We start from the raw sequence: 10,628 nt of genomic DNA on the forward strand, positions 1-10,628 counted from the left end.
ATTGTTATTGGCAATTTCTCCACCTTTTTGCCTGTGAATACATTTAATGCCTCCTTCTCATTGATCATAAGATTTTCCAGAACCTCACCATCCCAACTGAAATCCTCGGCTACAATATCTTTCTCCTGTGTGAATACAGATGGGAAGTATTCATTGAAGACCTCACCTGCTTCCTCTGGCTCCATGCACAGATTGTCCCTTTGGTTTCTAACAGGCCCCACTGCATAGTTGGGGATCCTCTTACTCTAACTGTACTTATTAAATATCTAGTGGCTTATCCTTAACATTATCTGCTAAGGATATTGTGTGACCATTGTTTGCCCGTTGATTTTTAAGGACACCCCCACCCCCACCCCCCGCGCTTTCTATCTAACGCCTTTGTTACCCATTATTGTTAGCGTTGTCCATTTTGCCTGAGTTTCCACAAGGTTGTAAACCATTGAATATTTATGTTCCACATTTTGTTTACCCTGTAACCACATCTCTCTGGTATCTAAATCTCTTTCAGCTGTGTCACAAATCTCGCTAACTTATTGAAGATACTTTGTCTATGCGGAAAAAAAAGTTTCTGTACTCTTTTCCACAATTTCCTATCACAAACCAGTTCGTTAATGTAGGGTTTTAGTTAAACTCTGGCCCATTCTGTTCCTTTCTGCTTGTCTTCAGCCACATCCCCATGTTGTTCCGATATTTGGATTTGGAAAACACTTTGCTGTGGGTATGTCGTGCAGACCATGTGAGGATGGGCAGATGTCATTCTTGAAAGGACAAGTCTTTGGGTTTTTGTACATCAGCAATGGTTTCATACATATTTATGGATGGTTAATTATAATATTTGAACTTATTGATTTCAAATTCCACCACTTCAGATGGTAGGATTCAAACCTGTCTCCCCTGAACATTAGCTGAGGTTTTGGATACATGCTCTAGCAATAATACCACTCGGCCATCACTTCAACTGCTTGCACGTTGCTCATGCCTGAGCACTGAAATCAGTGCATCATGAAGCTAAACATCTTCTTCTGTCACAATTGTTTGATCCTGACACCTTCCTGAACTCTGGTGATATCACTCAGTATCTCTCCATGTGGTATCCCTCACTGTGTGGGTCTAATTGCTGCCTCTGTCAGTGTCTCTCACTCTTGCAGCTACTCCAGATCCTGAGCCAACAGAATTCCCCACTCCAAAGAGATGCAACAGCACAGGCCAGGGGTGGAGACTGGGATTTTACAGATCTCTGTGGGACTCAGTGCCATTTTACATGTGTAACCTTCACTACATCAGTGTAATTTTCCATTCTGTCTATTTGTCTGTCTCCTGTAGGTACTCAGGGAGATTCAATAGACTTCCCAGCTGCTGGGTGTTCCATCCATCACCCCATTGAAGATGGTTGGTCAGCCAGAGAGACAAAGTGCAGGGAGATCTAGAGCCTTCAATAAATCCTGCAGTGAGGTAAGATCACTCACAATGCACAGAGCAGACAGCAATGTGAGGGACCAAACATCAGCTAACAGGACATGACATAGATACAGTGCTGGAGGGGAAGCACAGTAGAGACCAAATCTGGGTCAATCACCACGTCTACTTTAACGTACGTTGTACTGAGACAACATAGAGAGTTCACAGTTATCAATCCAGGCCTGTGCTGTCTTAGTGAGCATCAGTACAACAAAGGGGAAAGCAGGCCTCCGACGAGAGCGTGGGAATGCTGCCTGAGATCTTTCTGTTCTATGTACCTTCTCCAACACTGTACCTATGGTATGTCTTATGGATCAGTGTCTTCAATAATTTTTGACTCCTATAACATTTCCTATCTCTGTAACCTCCTTCTTTCCATATAGGCCCTCTGCATATTTGAAATGTACAGCATTGCAGACTACCATCCCTATCACTATACCTTGCTTCAGTGTCTCCAACATGCCTTATCTCCGGATTCTCCTCCTCTTTAACTGGGTACAGGGTCATGCTGCATGAAAACAGAACCTTCAGTCCAAGTCATCAATGCTAACTATTTTCCCCAAACCTGAACGAGTCGCATTTGCCTGTGTTTGACCCATATCCCTTCAAACCTTCCCCTCTCCATGTGCCTGCCTAAATGTCTTTTCCATGTTGTAATTGTTCTTGTTTCTCCCATGTGCCCCTGGCAGTTCGTTCTGTCTATCCACCATCCTCTGTGGATGTTGCCCCTCAGCTCCCTCTTTAAATCTTTGTTCTCTCACCTCATGTTTATACCCTCTAGTTTTGGACTCACTTACCCTTGTCTCTTCACCATTCTTACTCTCCGTATGGTTTTATAAACCTTTATAACGTCACCCCATATAAGCCTCCTCTGTCCAAGGGAAATATTGAAGACAATGTTATAAATATCTCCAACTCATGTATCAAAGTGCTGGTCAATGACAGCAAGTGTGCCAAATGCCGCTTTCCCCACCCTGTCCACCTGTGATGCTACTTCCAAAGACCAATGTAACTGCACCTCTTGGTATCTCTCTGTTCGACAACACTACCCAGGAGTGTACCATTAACTGTGTTAGTCCAAAACTGAATTAATATCCATTTTTCATGCCTTGGTCCACTGGCCCAGTTGGTCGAGATCCCCTTTGATAACTGTATTGACTGCCCACTACACCATTCATTTGATCATCCACAAAATTACTAACAATGACTCTGATATTCTCAACCAAATTGTTTATGTAGATGATGCACATCAGTGGACCCAGCCCTGATCCTTGTAGCACACCACTGGTCACAGACCTCCAGTCTGAACAACAACCCTCTCCTACCACCCCCTGTCTCCTACTGTCAAGCCAATTTTGTGTCCAGTTGACTAGCTCTCCCTGATCATATGTGATCTAATCTTACGAACCAGTATATCATGCTAAATGCAAGGTTTATGAAGGTTTCTTGCTCAGATTGAGGTTTAGGATGGAGATTTGATATCCAGATATTTCATTGCCTGGGCACGGTAACATCATCAGTGGCAACCTCCAAGTGAAGCGAAGCTGTTGTCTCCTGCTTTCTATTTATATCTTTCTCCTGGATGGGGTTCCTGGGGTTCACCACAAACCCCAGGAACCCTATCCTGGAGAAAGATATAAATAGAAAGCAGGAGACAACAGCTTCGCTTGACTTGGAGTTCGCCACTGATGATGTTACCTAGCCAGGTAGCGAAACATCTGGATATCAAACCTACAGCTCAGCGAGCAAACCTACACCCTACATCATGCTAAATCCCGTCAAAGGCCCTGCTGACATTGGTGTTGACAATGTCTGGTCACCAATTCAACAAAGGCCGTCAAGTTAGTGAGACTTGACTTTGTACGCACAATGCCCTGCTGACTATCTTTCATCAATCCTTGCCTTTACAAATGAATGTAACTCCAGTCTGGCAGAATCACTTTCACAACTAACCCACCACTGATGTAGGGCTAATTGGTTTTCAGTTCCCTGGCTTTCTCTTGCAGCCTTTCTTAAATAATGGATCAAAACCATAGTGTTGTCAGAGCTGTACAGCATGGAAACTGACCCTTCAGTTGATACCAACCATAATCTCAAACTAAACTCGTCCCAGCTGCCTGTTGCTGGCCTGTACCCCTCCAACCCTTTCCTATTCATGTCCTTAACTAAACGTTGTAATTGTACCGACATCCACCTCAGGAAGTTCATTCCACACCCAAACCACCCTCTGTGTAACACTTTGCCCCTTATATCCTTTTTTTGAACATATCTCTCCTCTAACCTGAAAAATGTGGCCCCTCCACTTGAGACTCCGTCATCCGAAGGAAAAGGCAGCTACCACTGACTCTATCTATATCCCAACTTTTTTTCTTAAACTTCTATAAGGTCACCTCTCAACCTCCCGGCTCCAGTGAAAAAAAACTCTGCATATCCAGCCATTTTTCAGAACTCAAGCCTTTCATACCCAACAACGTCTTGGTAAATCTCTTCTGAACACCCTTCAGGTTAATAATATCCTCCCTATAGCTGGGCAACCAGAACTGGATGGAGTATTACAGAACAGGCCTCACAAATGTATGTGCAATCTCAACATGATGTCCCAAATCCTATATTCAATGGACTGAGCAATAGTCAGGCATGCTAAGCACTGTCGGTGCATGCAAGCTTCAAGAATTATGTACCTGAACCCGGAAGTCCCTCTGCTCTAAAACACTAACCGAGGCCTGAACATTAATTGTATAAGCTCTACCCTTGTTTGTTTTACCAAATGCATTACCTTGCATTTATTCAGATTGAATTCCATCTGCGGTTTTTCAGCCCATTCACCCATTTCATCAAGATCCCTTTGGAATCTTAGAAATTTACTATGCCACCCTCCAGCCTTCCAGCTGATAACACATGGCTGTCAATGGTACAAATACCCTTGCTAGTAGCTCCACAATTTCTTCCCTAGCATCCCACAATGTCCTGTGATACACTTAATCAGGGCCTGGGGCTTTCCATTCCTTTGTGTTTTAAAACCTCCAGCACCACCTCTTCTATAACATACACTCTTTTCAAGTAATAGAGGTGTACAGCATGGAAACAGAGCCTTCAGTCCAACTCATCCATGCTGACTAGAAGATGTAAATAAATTCATCCCATTTACCAGCATTTGGCCCATGTACTGCTAAACTCTGACTATCCATATATCCATCCAGATACCTTTTAAATGTTGTAATTGTATCCGTCTCCATTACATTCTCTCTTAGCTTATTCCATACACACATCACCATGTGCATGAAAAAGTTGTCCCTTCAGTCCCTTTTTTAAACCTTTCCCCTTCAACCTTAAACCTATGCTCTCTAGGTTTGGACTCTCGAACCCCGGGAAAAGAACTTGACTGTTTATCCAATCCATACCCCTCATGTTTATATAAACCTCTGTCAGGTCACCCCTCAGTCTCTGATTTTCCAGGGAAAATAACCCCAGCTTATTCAGCAACAATCCTTGCAACATCTTGTTAATCTTTTATGAACACTTTCAAGTTTCACAACATCCTTCCTGTAGCAGGGAGGTTGGAATTGCAGAGAACTCCAATTGTGGTCTAACGTATTACTCTTGTTCTCTCCAGTCTTTGTCACAGTAAGTTCTGGAGGGAAAACAAATGTTTAGGGTCTTAGCCATAACTGCTAATGAAAGCCAACACACCATATGCATTCTTAACACCCTCTCAACTTGGGTGGTAACTTCAGGGACACAGGATCACTCTGTTCGTGCACACTGCTAAGGTTCCTGCCTTTAACCATGTAAACCTTTTCTGCAGAATCTTCCAATCTGAAACCATGCCTATCTTTGTAAACCCTACAGTCCATATAACACTCATAAACTGTGAAACCTCCTCAAGTCCCTATATTCCTAATGCCTGCAAAATCCTCCAATCCCGATATCCCTCCCTAACTCTGTAAATGCCACCATCCTCCAGTGCCTTTCTGGGGAACATTGCAGATGAAGGAAGATTTGTAGAGACTGGGCCATGTTACGGAGGTAGGAAGGGCTGCAGAACCTGGAGGAAGGTACTAATGTAGGAAGGAACGTGGATCCTGCAGGAGGTTAGACAGTGTGGAATTCATAGAGCCTGCAGGATGGGACCAAGAATGGGTCGTGGACCGTGAAGGATGTTAAGATTTGAACCACAGATCATCTTTGATTAGACCATTCAGCCGATCTTAGAGTCAAAGAGATGTTCAGCAGACCCTTCGGTCTAAACTGTCTATGTCGAACATATATCCCAACCCAATCCAGTCCCACCTACCAGCATCTGGCCCATATTTTTGCAAACACTTCCTATTCATATACTCATCCAGATATCTTTGTATCAGCTTCCACCACTTACTCTGGCAGCTCATTCCATATACGTACTACCCTCTGCGTGAAAAAAGCCCCTTAAGTCTCTTTTATATCTCTCTCCTCTAACCGTAAACCTGTGTCCTCCAGTTCTGGACTCACGTTCCCGAGGGTGAAGACTTTGTCTCTTTAGCCTCTCCATGCCCCTCTTTTATAAAGCTCTATATGGTTTTATAAAGCTCTATATGGTCGCCCCTAATGATTTTATAAACCTGTATAAGATCACCCCTCAGCCTTCCATGCTCCAGGGAAAACAGCCCCAGCCTATTCAACCTCTCTATAACACAAACCCTCCAATCCTGACAACATCCTTGTAAATCTTTTCTGAACCATTTCAAATTTCACAACATCCTTCTGATAGGAAGGTGACCAGAATTGCACACAGTATTCCAAAAGTGACCTAAGCAATGTCCTGTACAGCCACAACATGGCCTCACAACTCTTGTACTCAATACTCTGACCAATAAAAGAAAGCATACCAAATGCTTTCTTCACTATCCTACCTACCTGCGACTCTGCTTTCAAGAGTAATGAACCTGCACTCCAATATCTCTATGTTCAGCAACACTCTGTCAAAACTTACCATTAAGTGTATAAGTCCAGCAAAGATTTGCTTTCACAAAATACAGCACCTCGCATTTATCTGAATTAATATCCATCTGTCACTTCTCAGCGCCTTGGCCCATCTGATCAAGATTCCATTGTAATTGGAAGTAACCTCTTTCGCTGGCCACTTCACTATCCAATTTTGTTGTCATCTGCAAACTTACTAACTATACCTCTTATGCTCACATCCAGATCATTTATGGAAACAATGCAAAATATTGGACCCAGCACCGATCCTTGTGGCACTCCACTGGTCACAGACCTCCAGTTTGCAAACCAACCCTCCACCACCACTCTTTGTCTTCTACCTGTGATCCAGTTCTTTACCAATTGGCTAGTTCTCCCTGTATTCCGTGAGATCTAACCTTGCTAACCAGCCTCCAATGGGGAACCTTGTTGAACGTCTTACTGAAGTCCATATAGATCACATCCACTGCTCTGACCTCATCAATCTTCTCTGTTACTTCTTCAAAAAACTCAATCAAGTTTGTGAGACAGGATTTCTGACTCAAAAAGAAATGTTGACTATCCCTAATCAGTCCTTACCTTTCCAAATGCATGTACATTCTGTCCCTCACGATTCCCTCCAACAATGTACACACCGATGTCAGGCTCACCAGTCTATAGTTCCATGGCTTTTCCTTACTGCCTTTGTTAAATAGTAGCAACACGATAGCCAACCTCCAGTCATCTGGCTCTGATGTCCTGTTTCTAGAGATCTTTACCGGAATGGTGAGCACAGCTTAAGATTGCCAGGCTGGAAGATGTGAATTCAGGTGTGAATCTATTTGCCCGTTCTCTCTGTGTGCCTGACACTGACCTGGTGATGCTCTGGTAAAAAGCACTCTCCGTGCATCTTGTACCAAACAGATCTACAGGACTGACCAGAGGTAACGTCATCAAAGCCTTCATTTTGAATGTTCTTTATTTTAAATGTCAGTTTTATGAGATGCAGGAATTGAGGAGTTGTCATTTTTAAAAGAATGAAACTTTTGTCATTGACCCTGACCCATGCAATGGGGATTTGTGGATTCTGTTGTTCTCTGCAGACTGTCACTCAGAAGGTTGTCTCACCGGGGAATCTGAGTGCAGATGGTCTTTGCTTGGTAGAGTTTGAATTTACCAGTTTATTTCGGCTCAGACACAGTGTTTCTGGAGAATGTATAACTATGTAAATACCTCACCGACAGGTTCAGGGGTGAGTGCACTGGGCCCTGAGCACAAGCAGCTGGGAAACCTCATGCCGATTGTCTGTGGCAAAAGTGAGAATTGTTGATACTGGAGATCAGAGTCGCGATTAGAGTGGTGTTGGAAAAGCACAGCAGGTCAGGCAGCATCCGAGGAGCGGGAAAATCGACGTTTTGCCTGATGTCGATGTTCCCGCTCCTCGGATGCTGCCTGACCTGCTGTGCTCTTCCAGCACCACTCTAATCTAGACTCTGTTTGTATGTGGTGCTTGGCACAGACTGGGTGAGAGCAGCTCCCTGAGCAAATGACAGGTATGGAGCTTGGGTTCCTCCGGCTGTGTTTGACCGAGTGCCATATCGTTATCTCCTTCTCATGAGTGAGCATGTCATGTTCTCTAGTCCTGACAGTGTCCACTCCCTGTAAACCTTTCCAGCTGTTGAACATCTCCCTTCTCTCTCACTCCCACCAGCCCTTCCAACCTGGCCTTGGTTTTGTATCTCCTGCAATCCTAAATGACCAATATTATCGCATTGCTTTCCTTTGAGCTGTGTGGGAACAAACCTGAAGTAGGTTTGGGCCATTGGAAGAAAAAGACAACTCCCCCTTCTCCACCTTTGTCAAGCAAAGTGTGCTTTTTTGTCTCTATCCCATAAGTGTAAGGAACCATCCTTTCAGCATCCACCCTGTCCATTCCCATGAGGATCTGTACATCTTAATGAGGACAACTGTCCTCCTGATGACCGTCAGTGGCAGTGCACCGAAGTGACATGTTTATGTTCCTCGATTTTCTGTAACTGCTTCCTTCTGCTGGACCCCTCCCTCATTCTGAAACCTTCCCCAGCCTGGACAGTGTTCCAAACCACCAATTACTGAGAATGCACCAACCTCTGTAAACTCTTCACACTCCTACAATCCTCCTTGTCATGTGAACCCCTCCAGCTTCTACAGTCCTTCCAAACTATTGCATCTCCTACAACCCTCACCACCTCTGTATGCTCCAGTCACTAAGTTTCTCCATGCATCTGTAAACCCCTCCAGCCCCTTCACATTTGCCTATCTCTCCAAGGTCCTGCAGTTCCACAACACATCCCTCTACATGGAACTTCCACCAGAGATCACGAGCCTCCAGATCTCTGCAATCCCATGCAGTTCTCTCTATTTCTGTTCCCACCATCGGTACCGACAACCCTACTTCCATATATAACATCATCAAGTCCCTACAATCCTCCAGAACGGTGTAAATCCCAAAAGACCTTACAATTCTATCTCGATCATTGACTGCCTGCAGTGATTTGAAACTTCGGCAATTCGAGTCAGAGAATCATAGGGATGTAAAGCATGGAAACAGACCCTTCGGTCCAACTTGTCCATGCCAATCCAGTCGCACCAATCAGCACCTGGCCCATCTCCCTCTCAACCCCTCCTATTCATATACCCATCCAGATGCCTTTCAACTGTTGCAATTGTCCCAGCCTCCTCCAATTCCTCTGGAAGCTCATTCCAAACGTGTGCCACCCTCTGTGTGAAATATTTGTCCCTTAGCTCTCTTTCATATATTTCCCCTCTCACCCTAAACCTATGCACTATAGTTCTGGACTCACCAACCTCAGGGAAAAGACTTTGTCTATTTATCCTATCCATGCCCCTCATAATTTTGTAAACCTCTATAACGTCTCCCCTCAGCCTCCGACGCCCCAGCCAGTGCAGCCTCTCCCTATAGCTCAAATCCTCCAACCTTGGCAACATACTTGTAAATCATTTCTGAACCCTTCAAGTTTCACGACATCCTTCCGATAGGAAGGAGACCAGAATTGCACACGGTATTCCAAAAGTGGCCGAACCAATGTCCTGTACAGCCGCAACATGACCTCCCAACTCTTGTACTCAATAATCTGAACAATAAAGGAATGCATACCAAGTGCCTTATTTGCTATCCTATCTACCTGTGACTCTACTTTCAAGGACCTCTGTAGTTCATTTGAAAAATTGGATAGACTGATGCAGTGGCCTGAGGTCTTGTGGGTGAAGTTAGTTCGGTCTAAGCTGTTAGGTAGAGCCAGTGAGGTATTTGCAGCGCTGTCTCCTGAGTGGCCAAGAGATTACACACATGTCGAACAGACTATTTTCAGTGCTTTTGGATTAGTCCCAGAAGCTTATCGACAGTGGTTCAGCTCCATAAAGAACCAGGACAGACTTATGTGGAGTTCTATCCAATTAAACATAGTAATCTTTCTGCAACATCTCCAGCCTCCATACATCTCTCTGTCATGGTGAGCAGCTCCAAACCCCACAAGCTTTCCTGCCTGTGTACACCATCAAGTTGATACAACCCTTCTGATTTCTGTCGTGTCCTGCAGACCCGTTTTTGTGAATTCTGCCGATGACTAATACTCTCCCTATCTGTGTAAATGCCCCAGGCCACTACGATTCCCTGTACTGTGCAGCCCCCACCAGACCCGAAAGTCATCGCTATCTGTGAAAGCTCCTTCAGGTCCATATCCTCCACCTTGCTGAAATCCCCTCTCTGCATTGCAACCCCCATTATTTCCTCATGTTGTTGAGTCTCTAAAACCATCCCTATCTACTCCACTGCATACTACCCTCCCAGTCTGTGTAGTCTCTTCAATTCCTTCAGTTCCAATATACCTATGTATAGGTGTGACTGCTTTGTGGCCATTGTATCCTCGTTTCTATCTGCAAAAGACTCTGCTCACTGTAGCACATCCTATGCTCATAAGTGAATCTGGTCTCTCACAACCCTCTTTATGACTCTCTCCTCCAGTCTCTACAAGCTTCCCTATCCCTGTCGTATCTTGCAGCATGCACACTACTCACTCTCTCTGACATACCTTCCAATGTATAAATTCATCTCTCCTTCTAACTTTATCCAGTCTACAACTTCATCCCTGTCCCTGCAACATCCTCCAGTCCATATACTCCTCTCTATTGCTGCAGCATTCTCCAGCTTATATCATCTTCCATGTGCTTGC

Source organism: Chiloscyllium punctatum, chromosome 28 (genome assembly GCF_047496795.1).
Source record: "Chiloscyllium punctatum isolate Juve2018m chromosome 28, sChiPun1.3, whole genome shotgun sequence".
Taxonomy (NCBI): Eukaryota; Metazoa; Chordata; class Chondrichthyes; order Orectolobiformes; family Hemiscylliidae; genus Chiloscyllium; species Chiloscyllium punctatum.